At 41.4% G+C, this 18,621-nt stretch overlaps 1 protein-coding gene across 2 annotated transcripts in view; it reads right to left on the bottom strand.

Annotated features, from left to right (window-relative positions):
* p2ry1 (purinergic receptor P2Y1) overlaps nucleotides 1-17,432 on the bottom strand; it is a 38,833-nt gene extending 21,401 nt beyond the window's left edge. For both annotated transcript variants that reach the window (XM_060834581.1, XM_060834580.1), the window contains exon 1: nucleotides 17,188-17,432. The gene's annotated coding sequence lies outside the window, so the exon portion shown is untranslated. The remainder of the gene's footprint in view (nucleotides 1-17,187) is intronic.
* Between the last annotated feature and the right edge of the window lie 1,189 nt (nucleotides 17,433-18,621).

The raw sequence follows: 18,621 nt of genomic DNA, 5'->3' as shown, positions 1-18,621 counted from the left end.
GTAATTGTCCTGTGTGGTATTCAAATTCTGTAATGTGACTAATAAGCAATATTGTCAGCAACTTCCTTTAAAAAAATGTTTCGTTAAAGAAGCTGCGAGCAGTGATGTATGAGTGAGAAGCGGAGATTGAGAGATAAAGAGGGTTATGACAGGAATTCATCAGCTTAGGTTCGAGGCAGTGGAAGGTATGACCGCTTAGGAAACAAGGAAATTGGGAATGCACCAAGTGTTCCGAATTGGATCAGTGTGAAGAGCTATAGAACCATTCTTGCTGTAGGACTGGACATCAGGAGGGAAAATGTAAACATAAGATGAGAATGAAAATCGTGACATTGCCAGAGTGTGAATACATCAGCAAGTAAAGGCAATGGGGCGAAAGAGAATTTGATACAAGTTATAACATGGGCAGCAGAGATTTGAATGCGCTCAGGTTTACAGTGGGTGGTAAGTGGGAGGCTGGCCAAGAAAGCATTGGAATAGGCAAATCTATTGGTAACAGAGCATTATACAGGTTTAGTATTGTTAAGAAACTATATCTGATTCATATATATGTGTAATGCAGGAGGGAAGCTTGCATTTAAACTGAACATAATTTCTCTCAATCTGTCAATGAACTTACATATAGTGTACGATTAAAAAAAAGTACTGATCTTTGCAATGCCAAAAAGTCATCTACAAACCGTGTAGTTGATGAGGTTAATGAATGTATAGTGCTGCTTAAGAGAGCATTATTGGTTGTTGCAGTGCATCTTGTAGATGGTACATATTGCTGCAACTGCACTAATGGCAGAGGGACTGAATGTTTGAGGTGGATAGGGTGCTGATCAATTGGGCTTTGGCTCCTTTGGTGTCAAGCTTTTTGAGTGTTTTTGGAGCTGTATTCATCGAGACAACATCCCATCACACCCGAGTTGTGCTTTGGAGATGTTGAGCAAGCTTTAGGAGATAATTATCTTGGAATTCAGAGTTTCTGACCAGCCCTTGTAGCCAGAATATTTGTATGGAGGCCCTGACCACTGTCTGATCAACAGTACCTCTCATGACTTTGATGGTTCTTGGCTTAAATCAACTGTGTTTCTAAGCGCAGCTCATTAGCTGGTATAGTGGTATCAAAAGACACTCAAGATACTTGACATCATCCAGGACAAGCAGCCCACTTGACAGGCACCAGATCCACAAACGTTCAGATCCTCCACCACTGGCACTGAGTTGCAGCAGTGTGTATCGTAAGTGAATGCACTGAAGAAATTCACCAAAGATCCTTAGACAGCATCTTCCAACCCACAATCACTTGCAACTAGAAGGACAAGGGCAGCAGGTACATGGGAATACTACCACCGGCAAGCCACTCACCATCCTGACTTGAAATACATCACTGTTCCTTCACTGGGTCAAAATCCTGGAATTTCCTCCCAATTGCATTGTGGGTCTACTTACAACACATGGACTGCAGCAGTTCAAGAAGACAGTTCACTACCTTCTCGAGGGCAACTAGGAATGGGCAATAAATGTTGGCCCAGCCAGCAATGCCCATGTCCCATGAGTGTAGAAAAAGACCATGATAACCCATAGACATGCCTCACTGACCTTGAGTTACAAACCATGGTCACACATGCAGCTGGATTTTCACTTCAGCTTAAGCCCTTGTGGTTGTTGCGATCATTATACACTCAACATCTTATACTTAGGCAGCACCTTTAGCATTATAAAATGTCCCCAGATGCTTCATAAAAATGTTCTTGCGATGTAGTATTTTTTGTATTGTAGTTCCCATGTAATATAAAATGTAATAACGCCTTTCAGCCAGTTCAATCTAATACATGTCAATGTACTGAGGTTGTGCCTCTATCCATTGGATTTTAGAACAATTTATTCAGATACTGAGGGGACTTGACAGGGTGGGTGCAGAGAGGATGCTTTACCCTGTGGGTGAGCCTAGAACCAGGGCAGACTGGTTAAAAATTATGCATCTCCCACTGAAGACAGAGATGAGGTGAAATATTTTCTCTGAGGATTGTGACTCGAATTCTCTTCCTCAGCAAACAGTGGATGCTGGGTCATTGATACACTCAAGTCTGGGGTGTGACTTTTGATAGACAAGGGAAGTTAAAGGTTAGGAAGGGCCACTGGCCACATTCTATCACCAATGATCTTACTGAATGTCAGAGCAGGCCCGAGGGCTGAATGGCCTTCCACTGTTCCATGTTCAATAACCCTCATTGTTCAAATCTTTGAACTGCACAGCATTGAATTGGATCATTCAGGACACTGTGCCTTGAGAAAGTAGTCCAATTGGTCTTATAAATTGAGCAGCTTTAATCTTTTTAACAGATTTTAAACTGTTTGGCAAAAGAGCTTGAAACATCAGCCACAGCTCAATTTCTTGTTTATTTCTGAGTCAGAAAGTTATGGGCTCAATACTGACTCCAGAGATTTCAGTGCATAATTTATGGATAAGTCTAGTGCTCTTGCTCTGTTGCTCAAATGAAGCATTGCAGGTAGGTGGAAAAGAACTGATGGCAGCATTTCAGGTCAGGCTTTCTTCCCCGAAACTAATCCGCACAAAACATAAACTGCTTTCTGGTGAAGCCTCCTCTCTTGATAACGTTAACTCCTGCTCCCTCGCCTGCCTGACCTGCTGAATATTTTCTGTTTTTATTTGCGATTTCCAGCCAGGACAGTGTTTTGCTTAATTGAGTTAAAATGCACATTTCTTCCCCACGTTCTTTGTGGCCTTTTGGTTCCAGTGGTTGTTAAACTTTGTAAGAGTGACTGCACTTGAAAAAATTTATGATTTTGTTGGCTGTGAGTCATTTTGGAATGTCCTGAGGAAATGATTGATATTGTATAAATCCAAGTTTTTTATTTCTCAATGAAAGTTCTTGTATTTGAAACAAAGGCCACTCTGACAATCAGGTTCCTTCCAAGATTAACTAAACACTGGACCGATGGAAACGTCCAACATGTACGGCACCTTCTCATGACATCCTTGGAGTAGAGTTCTCAGTGTTCTAATATGCCTGAATGTTCTCATTGTCTTCTGTGGTTTCCCTACTGATTGAAGAGTCTGATGCAGGATCAGCACGGTCCATCAGAGCTGATACTTTATGCTATTGTTGACACTTTGTTGGGGCGGGGAGCAGCACAGTTGTATTATCTTTTTATGGGCATATCGAACTTTGCAAGGTTGGCGCTGATGGTCCTCAAAAGGATGGGGAACCAAATTTTAGCATGTGCCTTCAACTGCACAGTTTTTAACAGGAATGAAGGGTCATCTTAGAGAAATCTATCAACGTATTAACAGATTTAGACAGGATAAACATAGGAAGGATGTTTCCTATGACCGAGGAGTCCAGAATCAGGGATCACAATTTAAGGGTACAGAGAAAGTCATTTAGGACTGAGATAAGGACAAATTTCTTCACCAGAGAGTGGTCAGTCTGTGGAATTCTCCGCTACAGAAAGGGATGGATGCAAAGCATTGAATGTTTTCAGGAAGGAGATAGATATAGTTCTTAGGGTTAAAGGTATGGGCAGAAAGCAGGGACAGGGGACTGAGTTGGACAATCAGGTGAATGGCATACTTCAGCTTCTATGTTTCTGTTTTTGCACCGTTTTCCCAGGAGACATGGTCCACAATGCTCAAATTTATTAGACTCTAAAATAGGATGACCCTCATTTTTTTCCTATCAATCACCTTGATATGACTTCCCTGAGACCATTCCCCAAGAAGACATACAAGATAAAATTAGGGGTCGCTTTTAACTCCAGAGGTGAGAAGATTTTTTTGTAAATGACTATTGAATAACTTTGGACACCTCCACCTCAGAATTTGTTGACAATGGGTGCAATGAATATTTTTACGCCAGAAATGGACAGAATCTTGTTCAGCAGAAGACTCAAAGGTTGTCTGGGGTTGGTGGGAATGAAAAACTCAAAACACAAATATATTTACCACAATCTTATTGAATGGCAAAGCATGCTAGGAGCAAAAGTATACCATCAGCTTCTCAATCTTGCCCTATTATTTAATAGAATAAGGGCAGTTATAATTGGAACCTCAAATAATGTTTCCCTGAATAAGCTTTCACTCGCTGGCTTAACAGAATCTAACTCTGCCTTAATAATATTTTGAGGGATCTGCTTTCCCCATGTCTTCAGGTTCCAAAAGACTCACGGCCCTGTAAGTTAAAGATTTCATCTTATCTCTATTTTAAAGGAGATTAGCACTGGGTAATGATTCTTCATTTAGAATTATAGAACCATGCAGCACGGAAATAGACCCTTCAGTCCAACTAGTCCATGCTGACCATAACTAAACTAAATTGAACTAGTCCCACTTGCCTGCATTTGGTCCATATTCCTCCAAACATTACATATCCATGTACCTATCCAAATGTCTTTTAAAATGTTGTAACTGTACCCGCATCCACCACTTCCTCTGGAAGTTCATCCACATATTCTATGTAAAAAAACCTTTCTTTTAAAACCTTTCTCCTCTCACCTTAAAAATAAGCCTCCTGGTCTTGAAATACTCCATTTTAGGGAAAAGACATCTGCCATTCACCTTTTCTATGCCCCTCATGATTTTATAAACCTCTTTCAGGTCAGGCTTCAACCTCCTACCCTCCAGAGAAACAAAATTGGCTATTGAGGGAGTGCAGCATAAGTTCACAAGGTCAATTCCTGGAATGGCAGGACTATCTTATGTTGAAAGATTGGAGCGACTGGGCTTGTATACCCATGAGTTTAGAAGACTGAGAGGGGATCTGATTGAGACGTATAAGATTATTAAAGAATTGGACACTCTTGAGGCAGGAAACATGTTTCCGCTGACGGGTGAGTCCCAAACCAGAGGACACAGCTTAAAAATAAGGGATAGGCCATTTAGGACAGAGATGAGGAGAAACCTCTTCACCCAGAGAGTGGTGGGTGTGTGGAATGCTCTGCTCCAGAAGACAGTGGAGGCCCAGTCTCTGGATTCTTTTAAGAAAGAGTTGGATAGAGCTCTCAAGGATAGTGGAATCAAGGGTTATGGAGATAAGGCAGGAATAGGATACTGATTGAGGATGATTAGCCATGATCATAATGAATGGTGGTGCAGGCTCAAAGGGCAGATTGGCCTACTCATGCACCTATTGTCTATAAAATCCCAGCCTCTCCTTATAACTCAAACCCTCCATCCCTGGCAACATCCTGGCAAATTTCTTCTGAACCCTCTCCAGCTTAATATCTTTCCTTTAACAGGGTGATCAGAACTGGATTCCAGAAAATGTCTCACTAATATCCTGTACAACCTCAACATGAAGTTCAGATCAACCAAACAAGGCAATACCGCTTGCCCAGTCAGCCTTCCAGCAGAGATTTTGAAATGTGACCGTACAAGGCTTCTGAACAAACTTACGACTACCTTCAAGAATATCCGGGATTAGGCAAATACTCCTCAAGGATGCTAATTATGTAGTCAGCATCTAGAAGCAGAAAGGATTAAAAACTGGATTCAGCGAATGAATCTTCTCTCAATCATATTCCGATCCTCAAAAGGATCCTACTAGATCTCTTACCAAGCATCCTTGTAGCTGACATCCTCCCAGAATTATTATGAAGTTTTGGGTGAACTGTTGTCATGACGATGGATTAGACCCCCAAGTATAATAGAGCTCCAAGGCTGTCTATCTATCCTAACAGCAAACAACTTCAAGAAAAAGTGCATTACGCCCTGGTAACGATCTCCTCCAACCTCTTCTGTCAGGCAGAAGATACAGAAACTTGAACACACACACACACACACACACACACCCACCAGCAGGTTCAAGAACAGCTTCTCCCCAGCCGTTATTTGACTGATGAACAAACTCTCTAGCCACAAATAATGCTGATCTTGCCAAGGTTGATCTAGCCTAGTGCACATCCTATGCAATGTAACCTGTGTGCCTCTAAGTCTCTTTGATCTGTACATCCTTGTTTACTATGATATGCCTGTACTGCTCGTAAACATAGCTTTTCACTGTACTTTGGTACAAGTGACAATAAATCAATTAATCAATCAAAGGATCCAAATCTTATCCATACCTGCTGGTTCTAGTCTGAACTAAAGTTTTGACAGTGTAAGTGAACCTGGTCTTTGGTATTTGTTCTCCAAACTAGGATGTCTGAATAAACTTGTACTAACTGCTTGATGGATATGTTTGTGATGTAAGAGGTCTGTTGGCTTCCTAGTAACAACCTTGTTAAACAAGGATGTGTCGTAGTCTCCTCACTCTTCAATTCCTACCTTGATGCACAGCTGAAAGAATTCAGTGGTGACATGCCTGCAGGTATCAGTATTAAATTGCATTTGAGGGAGCTCTCCAGTTTGTCTCAACCATGTCTCCATCGAAGTCACAGAGACAGTAATCAGAGAGTTTCTATATACAGGTGACTGTGTCCTTGCTGCCCACAACAAGAAAAATGCACAGACAATGGCAGACAAATTCCTGCTGTGAAAAGTATTGGTCTCCAAAGTAGCCTCTCAAGAAAGAAGTTATATTTCAGCCAGTAGCAGCCATATGATACAAAGCTGCAGATATTTTCAGGTAAAGATCAGCATTAACGTGGCTCAGTGGTAGCCCTGTCCATATCTGACAGTCAGGGTTTGGAGATACTGGTGTTGGACTGGCGTATACAAAGTTACAAATCACACAACACTAGGTTATAGTTCAACAGGTTTATTTGGAAGTACTAGCTTTCGAATCACTGCTCCTTTATCAGGTGATTGTGGAGAATAAGATTTTCAGACACAGAATTTATAGTAAACTTTTGCTATAAATTCTGTGCCTTAAAATCTTATTCTCTACACCTGATGAAAGAGCAACGCTCCAAAAGCTAGAGCTTCCAAATAAACTTATTGGATTATAACCTGGTGTTGTGTGATTTGTAACTTTGTACATATATGACAGGAGCATCTGAACTTGATTGGCACATGTGTACAGTGCTGAGGGAGCGCTGCAGTGTTGGAGTAACTACCATTGTGAGGAATCACTTAAAATGAAGACCTGACTGCCTCCTTGGTCAGAACGCAACAGATCTCATATCACGTTCCTGAAGAACAACACATTTTCTTTGTAGAACTTCGTAATATTCCACCCCCAAACAGCAGTGCATTAAACCTCACTCAATAGATTTTTTCTTGTTGGACCTTGCAGCGGACTAATTGATTGCCGTGTTTGCATCTGCAAAAGTGGCTGAAAAACAAAAATATTTTATGGGCTTTGTAGGTGGACTCAAAGGTGTGAGAAACACTATACAAAATATTTTTTTTAAGATTATAAGCTTGGTAATTTTCAGTCATTTCTAACGTCTTAGTTGTTGCTGATGATACGTGGCTAAGATGGGTGTTGGCTATCAATAAAGTAGGCAGTCCATATACTTAACATTTGTATGAGAGAAAGGTCAAATTAACAAGTTGGAATAATGGAAATTGAAAGTGAGGATATACTATTACAATCCATCTAACGTGAAGTAATCTTCCGAAAACATTCACCTTGTTTACCTGCACATATGCCATTGACTTGTTCAGCATCACAGAATATTTACAGCGCAGGAGACCATTCAACCCATTGTGTCAATGGAGGGTACAGTATATGAATGAATGGTGCACTAATTGCTAATATTCCACCTTGTTCTCATAGGCCTGTACATTTCTCCTTTTCAGATGGTACCCAATTCCCTTGAATGCCTTGATTGAACCTGTGACCACTGTACTCCCAAAGGGCACTTTGCTAACCGTGGCCACTTGGTAAATGAAAAGTTCATTTGGAACTTGTCAAGTTTCCACTGTTTCTTTTGCCAACTACCTTAAACCTACAACCTGTTCACTCTCCATCTTTCAATGTATACAAAAAGCTTTTACCAATTTACTCCGCCTAGGCCCCCTACTGAACAGCTGAACATTTGAGTATTTCTAGTGCTTGCTTGTCTTTGTTTCAGATTTCCAGTACCTGCAGTGTTTTCCTTTTATATTCAAGTTACAAGCCAACAGATGCCTCATACAATAATTACATTACTGACTAATCATTCCATCAATCTCCAATAGTCAGCAAGACACCCAGAAATCAGGACAAAGAAACAATCCAGTGATGGAACAGCTTTGGAACTATAAGCCCAAAGTCAACCGCTTCTCCCAAAGACCATCATACCACATCTACATCCTGTCTAACGTGACTCAGAAACTGAATCACAATGTGTTCTTTTCTGCTATAAATTTGTAGCTGAAATGTAGATGTTCATCAGAATGATCAGCTGAGAAACAGAATGACAAATCATAAATGTGTTTTTACTGTCTAATGGAAAGGGACATGGTGTTCATTATTTCCAACATTTTCACCTGTTTCTTCATCTGGAGTTCATTGTAGAATTGATAAATGACTGTTATTCACAACTACAGGAACAATAGATTTTATTTAAAAGATAAAAAATAACAAATACTTCTATAGCTTTTCATGACCCAAAATGCTTTACAGCCAGTGACACACTTTTGAATTCAAAGTTAAAAATCACACAACACCAGGTTATAGTCCAATAGGTTTAATTGGAAGCACACTAGCTTTCGGAGCGACGCTCCTTCATCAACTATGCTCCTTCATCAGGTGGTAGCTGATGAAGGAGCGTCGCTCCGAAAGCTAGTGTGCTTCCAATTAAACTGTTGGACTATAACCAGATGTTGTGTGATTTTTAACTTTATACACCCTAGTCCAACACCGGCATCTCCAAATTTTGAATTCAACGTTGTAATGTAGAAAATGCAGCATCTAATTTGAGCACAGCAGACTCATCAAATGGCAATGTTATGGTGACCAGGTAATCTGTTTTTTTTTAACTGATGTTCAGCAAGTGCTAAATATTATCCAATACATCAGGAAAAGCTCTCCTGCAACGTAGCATCTTGAGATAGAGTCAAACAACATGAAGACTGTCGTTCCGGATGAAGGGCTGATGCCTGAAATGTTGATTCACCTGCTCCTCGGATACTGCCTGACCTGCTGTGCTTTTCTAGCACTACACTCTCGACCATGAAGACTGTCCAACCAGTCCATGCCATGTTCCCAAACTAAATCAGTCCCACCTGTCTGCGCTTGGCCCATATTCCTTTAAACCTTTCCTATTTATGAACTTATCCAACTGTCTCTTAAATGTTGTAACTGTACCTGCACCTGCCACTTCTTCTGGCAGTTCATTCCACACACGACCCATTCTCTGTGTAAGAAAATTGCCCCTCGTAGTTTTTAAATCTTTCTCCTGTCACCTGAAAAACATGCCCCCTAGATTAAAACTCCCCCATTCTAGGGAAAAAGACCTTTGTCATTCACCTTATCCATGCCTCTCCTGATTTTATAAACCTCTCTAAGGTCACCCCTCAACCAGCTATGCTCCAGTGAAAATTATCTTTTGCATCTATCCCTTCACTTCAATATGAAACTGAGTCACAGCATGAGCTTGAATTATAGTTAGATTATTACCACATTGGAAAGTCACAGGCTCGGGCCAGAGTGTGGAGTCAAACACATAATCCAGACTTCTAAAGGCAGAACACTGTGGATGCTGGAAATCTGAAATGAAAACAAAGTGCTGGAGAACAAAACAAAAGATGCACAGAGGTGCTTGTGAGAAACTGCTATGTGCAAGTTGGCATTCCATATTACAATGGTGACAAAACAGCTATTTCCTTGTTAGTAAAGTACTTTGGGGCATCTTGAACTCAAGACAAGTGCTACAGAAATGGAAATTTCTCTTCCTTCATTTTATTGGTAGAATGCTGTGTGATTGTCCTGACATAATCATGGAGAAAGTGAGGACTGCAGATGCTGGAGATCAGAGCTGAAAATGTGTTGCTGGAAAAAGCACAGCAGGTCAGGCAGCATCCAAGGAGCAGGAGAATCGACGTTTCGGGCATGAGTCCTTCTTCAGTGTTGCTGGAAAAGCAGGACACACTTTCCTCATTCCTGAAGAAGGGCTCATGCCTGAAACGTCAATTCTCCTGCTCCTTGGATGCTGCCTGACCTGCTGCGCTTTTCCAGCAATACATTTTCAGCTCAGACACAATCATGCCAAGTTACAAAATAACCATTGTGCACATGTGCAAATTTAATCTGATTCAACAGAGAGAAATAGAACTGGCTTTTCTTCTCAACTTGGAATCACACAAATCCCCAGTAAGAGCTCTTGTTGATTAATGGTTTGCTTTCAATACGGGCTGCATATGGACTTCTAAAATCTTCTCAATTCCTGCCAAGAGGTAGCAGGGACTGGAAGAAAACAGACATTCAAAACAAATTTTTGTTTGCAGTGAAGCGTTGCAGTGAATGTAGCAATCTACATCTCAGACCTTGTAATGCTGTTGCTTCTGTCATCCAAACAATACAGCAATAGATCATAGACTATGATGGGAACAATTACTCTGGTCATGATGTGTAACAATATCATAACTTAAAGTGTAGGCATTGTTGCTTACAATGCACACAGTGACCAGAGATTATCTCTCCACTTTGTTTTTCAAGTCATTACTGTTCCCATTGTTGGAATGATTAAGCACCAGAGAGTGTAGATTTAAGTTAATTGGCCAAAGAAATGAATATGAAATAAGGAATTTTTTTGTTCACAGCACTTGGTTATATTTGGGGAATTCACTACATGGGAGTCTGGTGGAGGCAGACAAACTGTTCATAAGGAAATTGGATTATTATCTGATAAAGAAATATTTGCAAGATTAAAGCCAAAAAGTCTAAGATTGACATCAGGTGAGTTGAATTTGCAGAGTACTTGCAGAATTTGGGGTGGCTCAGTGGTTAACACAGCTGCCTCACAGCACCAGGGAATGGGTTTAATTCCAACCTCAGGTGACTGTCTGAGTGGAGTTTGCACACTCTCTCCATGTCTGTGTCGGTTTCCTCCAGGTGCTCCATTTCCTCCCACAGCTGTGCAGGATGGGTAGATTGACCATGTTAAATATTGCTCCATAGTGTTTAGGGATTTGCAGGCTGGGTGGGTTAGCCATGGTGATGGGATGGGGGAGGGCATTTGGGTGGGAATGCTCTTTGGAATGTCAGTGCAGACTCGATGGGCTCAATGGCCTCTTTCTGCACTGTAGAGGCACTATGAGAAGCAGAAAATTGGACCAAATCTTTTTAGAAGGTCTAATAATACATTTTGGACTAGATGGATTAAAAAAAGCACTCAATCCAATAAACTGATGCAAATATAACTGATTTCTATTCAACTTGTTTTAACTGTGGGGTCAAACTTGCTTACAATATGGAGCATTTTAAATATGTCTTGAGTCTGAAAATCAGGACAGTGCATATAATACAAAGTCCCTCCCAACGATACTGATAGTCAGCAATTTCTGCACAGTACAGAAAGTTGGAACAATAAGTACGTAATTTGTAAAATCTTTCAGAACCAAATATTAATATTGTACAATCTACCTCTTTAACTCTAGTTCCTTTAAAAACCGTAAGTATCTAGAACACCGAACATATTTCAAAAAGAATGATAAATTATTGTGAAAATGCAAGTTTTTTTTCCTTTGTTCATTCCCAATTCTACAAAATCCCAACACAAAATTACAACTGCTGGTCTTCAAAGTAGGAAACGGTATGGTGCTAGTGCTAACAGTGCTGCCTTTCTGATTAAATCTTGAAGTGAGACTCAGTCTGCACACTGGCAGAGCTTTAAAGAAAGTCCCATGACGCTATTTGAGAGCAGGGAATCTGTTTGGCCAACACTTCTCCCATAACAGAAAACAAATGATCATGTTTTTATTGACATTCTCTCTGAGGCATGTCCCCATGTTGCAAATTGTTGGTACAATGTTCTAAAACATCAACAGCGATTGAGTTTCAAAAGCAAATCACTGTGGCTTTTTCTGGCGTTTTGGGATTTCTTAAAGAAATGATATGATGCTTTATAAATACTTACTATTTCTCTGGTCAGTGTGTTTTGTTTGTATACTTAAAATTAAAAAGGGAGGGGAAAGTGCTAACATGCAAGCACTTGCAGGGAGGAAGCTGGAGAAAGGGATAAGAAATTGGAGTGATTCAGTTCAAGACTTCTGCCATTCAATGAGATCAAGACTCCTCTCTACATGAACGCCACATTCCTGCACTATCAATGTATCCCATTGTGCCTTTAATTGATAGAAATGCCTTCATTTTTGCCTTGGACATGGTTAATGAGCAAGTCTTTATAATCCCTTCGCACAGAGATTTCCAAAAGATTCACCATCCTCTTATTGAAGAAATTCCTCCTCACTTACCACTTATCACTTACACTGAGATTATGTGCCCATTTCTGATTTAGAATCCTGATGGTATGGAAGCAGGCCATTTGGTCCATTGAGCCTACACTGACCCTCTGAGGTGCATCCCACCTAGATCCAGCCCTGTCTCTGTCACCCTGCATTCCCCATGGCTAATCCACCTAACCTGCACATTCCTGAACACTGTGGGCAATTTAGCATGACCAATCCATCTAACCTGCACGTTTTTGGATGGTGGGAGGAAACCAGAGCATACCCACGTAGACACAGGGAAAACATGCAAACTCCACACAGATAGTCACCCGAAGGTGGAATCGAACCCAGATTCCTGGAGCTGTGAGGCAGCATTGCTAACTACTGAGCCACCATGCCATACGTAAACTTATCAGTCAAGTGAAGCATTTTAACTACATTACCCGTGACTCACCCCATGAGAATTTTGTAAGTTTCAACTAGACCACCCCCTAGTTCTTTGAAGCTCTACACGTTAAAGATCCGGTCTCCTCAATCTCCCTTCTGCCACCCCAGGGATGAATCACGTGAAACAAAATGAAAAACAGAATGTGCTGGAGAAACTCAGTTCTTGAGTTCTGACACAGGGTCACTGGACTTGAAACATTAACTCTGTTTTTCTTTCTCGAGATGCTGAGTTTCTCCAGCACTTTGTTTTCGTTTTTGATTTCCAACATCCATAATTCTGTGTTAAATTTAATCTGAACCACTGTTGCACTATTACTGTGGCACATATATTCTTCCTTAGATAAGGGTGTCAATATTGTACAAAATACTCCAGGTGCCTTATCACTAAGATTCTACACAACTGCAGCAAGATAGCTTTCTCCTGTGGTCACATTTCCTTGTAATGAAGGCCAATAGACTATTTGCCTTGCTAATTGCTTGTTGCACCTGCACACTCACTCACAAACAAGACCACTCAGATCCTTTTAGATACTCACACTTCCCAATCTCTCTCCCTTTCAGAAATAGTCTCCCTTTCCATTTCCCTTCTACCAAAGTGAATAACTTAAAACTTATTCAATTTATATTACATCTGCCATGTTCTAGCCCATTCACTTTTTCTGTCCAAGTTCACTTGAAGTGTCCTTGTATCCTCCTTCCAACTTAAGTTCCCACCCAGTTTGGTGTCGCTGGCAAACATGGAAATATTACAACTGGTCCCCACAACCAAATTATTTGCACAGATTGTGAACCAAAGGTCATCCAGCATGGACTCTTATGGTATCACATTAATTGCAACATGCCACATTAATTGTCTTAGTTTTTGCACAAGTCTAACTTTAAAATGCCCAACAACTGAGCATCCATGGTTTTGTGCAGTAGGGAATTCCAAAAGTTTGTAACTCTTCAAGTGAAGTCATTTCTTCTCATCTCATTCAGAAATGGGTAACTCCCACTCGGAAAACTGCAATCTCTAGTATGTATATCTCTAGTATACCTTCACAGCATGTGAAACATCCTTCTCGAATCTATCCTGTTGGACTTTAAAGGATTTTATATGTTTTAACTCTCATTTGTTTAAACTCTGGATAAATAGACTTCATTTGCATTGTTATCTCCTCATAAACCATTTTTCTTTAATCACAGGAACCAGTCTACTGAACCTTCACTGCACTTTCTCGAAGGCACATTCCTGAGGTACAGAGACCAGAAATCTGCACAGTATTTCAGGTGGCCATGATGTGGAGGTGCCAGTGCTGGACTGGGACAGACAAAGTTAAAAATCACACAACACCAGCATATAGTCCAACAGGTTTATTTGAAAGTAAAGCTTTCAGAGCTCTGCTCCTTCATCAGGTAGTTAGCTGTTGTTTGATTTTTAACTATTTCAGTGGGGTGCACTAACTCCTTGTGCAATGTGAATGAGACTTTTACTTTTATACTCCAATTACATTGCAATGAATGTTGACTTGCCTTTAGTTGGATGGGGTAGGGTTAAGTGGCGGTAAGTAAAAACAATGACTGCAGATGCTGGAAACCAGATTCTGGATTAGTGGGGCTGGAAGAGCACAGCAGTTCAGGCAGCATCCAAGGAGCAGTAAAATAGACGTTTCGGGCAAAAGCCCTTCATCATGAATACAGGCAGAGACCCTGAAGAGTGGAGAGATAAGTGAGAGGAGGGTGGGGGGTGGGGAGAAAATAGCATAGAGTACAATAGGTGAGTGGGGGAGGGGATGAAGGTGATAGGTCGGGGGGGTGGAGTGGATAGGTGGAAAAGAAGATAGGCAGGTCGGACAAGTCATTGGGACAGTGCTGAGCTGGAAGTTTGGAACTGGGGTGAGGTGGGGAAAAGAGAAATGAGGAAACTGTTGACGTCCACATTGATGCCCTGGGGTTGAAGTGTTCTGAGGTGGAAGATGAGGCATTCTTCCTCCAGGCATCTGGTGGTGAGGGAACGGTGGTGAAGGGGAGGCCCAGGACCTCCATGTCCTAGGCAGAGTGGGAGAGGAAGCTGAAATGTTGGGCCACAGGGCGGTGTGGTTGATTGGTGCAGGTGTCTGTAGAATAAATTTGTATCAAATATGAACTATTGAGAGTTAAACACTTAGAGGTCAGTTGATGTGACCTGAGATTCCTTCAATTCTAGGAAAGCCCCAGAATGGTAAAAATACTGTGTTAGCAGGAGGGTCAACATCTGCACTCACAAAGCACCAGCTGTAATGCACCAGCATTATTAATTAAGAGCATGAGGAGCTTGCTTCATAGTTTAAAACATGACACAGAGCCAATGTAGGAGGTTAGAACAGGAAATTTACAACATAGGAAGAGATCATTCAACTCATCATGTCAGCAAATTTATAGGGAATATTCGGAATAGTCAAAGGTACAGATTTTGATGAAAATTTGAAACAAAGATAGAGAGGGGTAGAAAGTTGGAGAGCTGTAATCAGAGCAAAGGCAGTGGAAGACGATTGCAATTAAACATCAGTAAGGCTAGACCTGGAGATCACAGAAGATAGCAGGACTGTAGTAGGCTACATAGACAAAGGATTTGCAAACAACGGTGAGAATTTAAAATCAAGGCATTAACATGTCAGGAGTCAATGTAGGCAGTGGCTACAGCAGAGATGGCTGAATGGGATTTAGTGTGAATCAAGGTATAGACAGCAGAGTTTTGAACAAACACAAGTTTACAGAGAGTAGATTGGAGGAAGCTGGCCAATTTCAGGAACAGATGATCTGAGGGAGGGGCAGGGACAAGTGATGTTTGACAGGCACAAATAGGTTCAGGAACTCAGTTCAAGGTGAAATAGAATGAGAGATTTGCAGACAGCCTGGTTCAGCCTGAGACAGTGGTCAGTGGGTGTGATGAGGTTGGTGCTCAGAAACCACTGTTCATACACTGAATGCACTTCATTAAATTTAGAAGTCATTTACTGAACTGAGGAAATTCCTTTACTTATCTTCATCTGTTGCAATTCATGCAATGGAATTCATCCACATCTATAATTAGACTGCGTTTGAAAGAACTTAAATTACAAGTCAACCATTCTAAGTGTATGCTAAATATGAAAAGGCATCTATGGACCAGTTTTGTATCTTCTAATGACAACCCGAACCCTTCAATTTAAGTTATTTCCTCGCGCAAGGCTCTATTATCCTGTATTTTATTCCACGGGCATATGATTGATAATCTCAACTCTTGCTCACTGGTGTTCCCGAGTGCAAAGCGACGATGGCAAGATTTTAAAGAAATCATCACCGCATTAGGGAGACCATGGAAAAACACATCAGGATGCTGGGCTGATGATGGAAATCTAGGGTCAAAGTTTTTGAAATGAAAATGGATAAAGTCTTCCAACTCATATCAAACAAATCTTAGTGATCCTACTGATAGAATAAGCTTCCATCTCAATAGAGGATTGCTGATAAGCTCCTGAAATACTGGTCTACCCAAAATATCAGAGAAGCAGACAGCACCGAAGGAGGTTGCTCATCCTATCACAAGATCATAAAAAACAGAAGCCGGGTGATGTGATTTTCCCCTTCAGAGTTTCTCTGCAATCCAATGTGCACAGGCAGTATCCCTTAAATGTCTCCTTCCCCAACCTCACATTGAAAAGACTCGACTGACTGCCCATGACCCTCTGGGGCAGAGAATCCCAAAACTTCACTATCCTCCAAGCGAAGAAATTTCTCCTGATCTCAGTCCTGAACAGTCTCACCCCTTTATCCTCTCACAGAAGCACGAAGTACAGGGGGAGGCCAATCAGCTACACATTTTATCATCTCCAATCCCGAGACTGTGACTCCCCGCTTTCTCATCGTGCCCAGACTGATTCTATGAGGGAATCTGTCCCACTCCTCTTCCCCCAATTAACATGCGAAGTATTTATCACATTGTCCTTTCCAACATTATTTGTTTCTCCTACCCCGTCAGGCAGTATACTGCATATCACAATTCGCGGAGTTAAACAAAAAAAGTCTTTTCTGGTTCTTATACCAACTGATCTTAAAACTGGTTACACATCCTTCATTCAGTCCGAACATTTCTGTTCAATCTCCTCAGCCCTTAAGCACCCCTCAGTAAGAGCTGCACTGACCCTCTCTGGACGCTGGTCTCTCACACATGCACCCCACACACATACTAACTCAGACCTTGTCCACAAACCACACGTAAACGCGAAACATGTTCACCACCCAGCCTTCACTCAAGACACAGATCAAAAACAAAACAATAACCTTTACCGAGTTTGCTCAGGAGAAGTTTGTTTTTAAAGTGGACTTCCCCCACCACCCAAAAAAAAATGTTTTTTGCTACTTTGTGATAAACACGATGAAAGACCTCACGAAGGATCAAGTTCTGTTGCTCAGCTTTAACCACGCGTATTTTTTTAACAACATGTTGACAAACAGCCTTAAAAATTTCCTACCACATATTGCCGAATACTTTAACACCTAACAGCAGCTCCAGGTCCCAGTCCCATGCTTTGAGATCCTCCAGGAGCGCGTGTGTGTGAGGGGCTAATAGGTAGATTTATTTTTCCTCTTCATTTTGTGTCTTTTAACCCCTTTCATTGACAGCTCGGCTCTTCCGCACAGATCTCACGCTTTTTTTTAAAGAAGGGGGGTTGACTGAAACAGTCGCACACTCAGAAGTGAGTTCTCCCTCCTCTGCTCCCTCTGTGCTGGAGCGTCATAGCCAGGCGTGGCATTAGAGCTGTTTCCTATTCTTTCTTAATCAATGTGACAGGTTCTGCAACAAATTGCATTTTACCCTCTCCCTGCTTCCACCTCCCCGGAAATTGTGAAAACTGGAATTCGCCCTGGGCTAATGAGTTTCACTGATCGGTCAGATTTTTTTTTATTAAATGACTCCAAATGTTCTTCTCTTTCACTGACCTTCCCCGACAAACCCGATGTCCCCAAATGTTATTCTGATATTCTTTTTTTATTCCCCCGGTGTTTCATTGGAAAGAACACCACCCCCCCCGCAAACTTTGCAATTCGTTGGTGTGTTCTCGTTTGAACGCAGAGCGAATGACACATGTCTTTATAAGTTTCATACTTGCGGAAGTGAAGGAATTTGTCCATCTTCGCCTCGACTGTGACGAGTTTGGAGCTGAACTCTTCTCCCACCAGCGGCAGAACCCATCGGGGGTGGTGTATCTTTTGTAGAATTTCATACAAGCGTGAATTATATTTTTCGATCACTCAGCACATTACATTTCAACACATAAAATTGTGTAAAACAGCTATAGTATATAAGTAGATGCAATTCATATGATACCCTCGTTCAACATCATTGAATCTGGCTGGAATAGGCTGGGGCTGTTTTCCCTGGAGCATCGGAGGCTGGGGGATAACCTGATAGAGATTTATAAAATCATGAGGGGCATGGATAGGGTAAATAGACAAGGTCTTTTCCCTGGGGTGGGGGCGTTCAGAACTAAAGGGCATGGCTTTAGAGTCAAAGGGGAAAGATATAAAAGGGACCTAAGGGACAACTTTTTCACACAAAGGGTGGTACATGTATGTAATGAGCTGCCAGAGGAAGTGGTGGAGGCTGGTACAGTTACAGCATTTATATGAATAGGAGGGGTTTAGAGGAATATTGGCCGAGTGCTCGCAAATGGGACTAGATTAGGTTAGGATATCTGGTAGGTATGGACAAGTTGGACCAAAGGGTCTGTTTCCATGCTGTACATCTCTATGACTATGTGGTTATTAACATGTGGGAGCTTATTCTGTGCACAAGTTGCCCAATATATGCATGACCACAGTGACTCAGTTTAAATAATACTTTATCCAAATGGGGCTAGATGGGCGAGTTGGACAAAAGACCTGTTTCCATGCTGTTCATCCCT

This window comes from Hemiscyllium ocellatum, chromosome 13, assembly GCF_020745735.1.
Source record: "Hemiscyllium ocellatum isolate sHemOce1 chromosome 13, sHemOce1.pat.X.cur, whole genome shotgun sequence".
Taxonomy (NCBI): Eukaryota; Metazoa; Chordata; class Chondrichthyes; order Orectolobiformes; family Hemiscylliidae; genus Hemiscyllium; species Hemiscyllium ocellatum.
The sequence above is the reverse complement of the archived record's forward strand: the minus strand, read 5'-3'. Positions and strand labels throughout refer to the sequence as shown.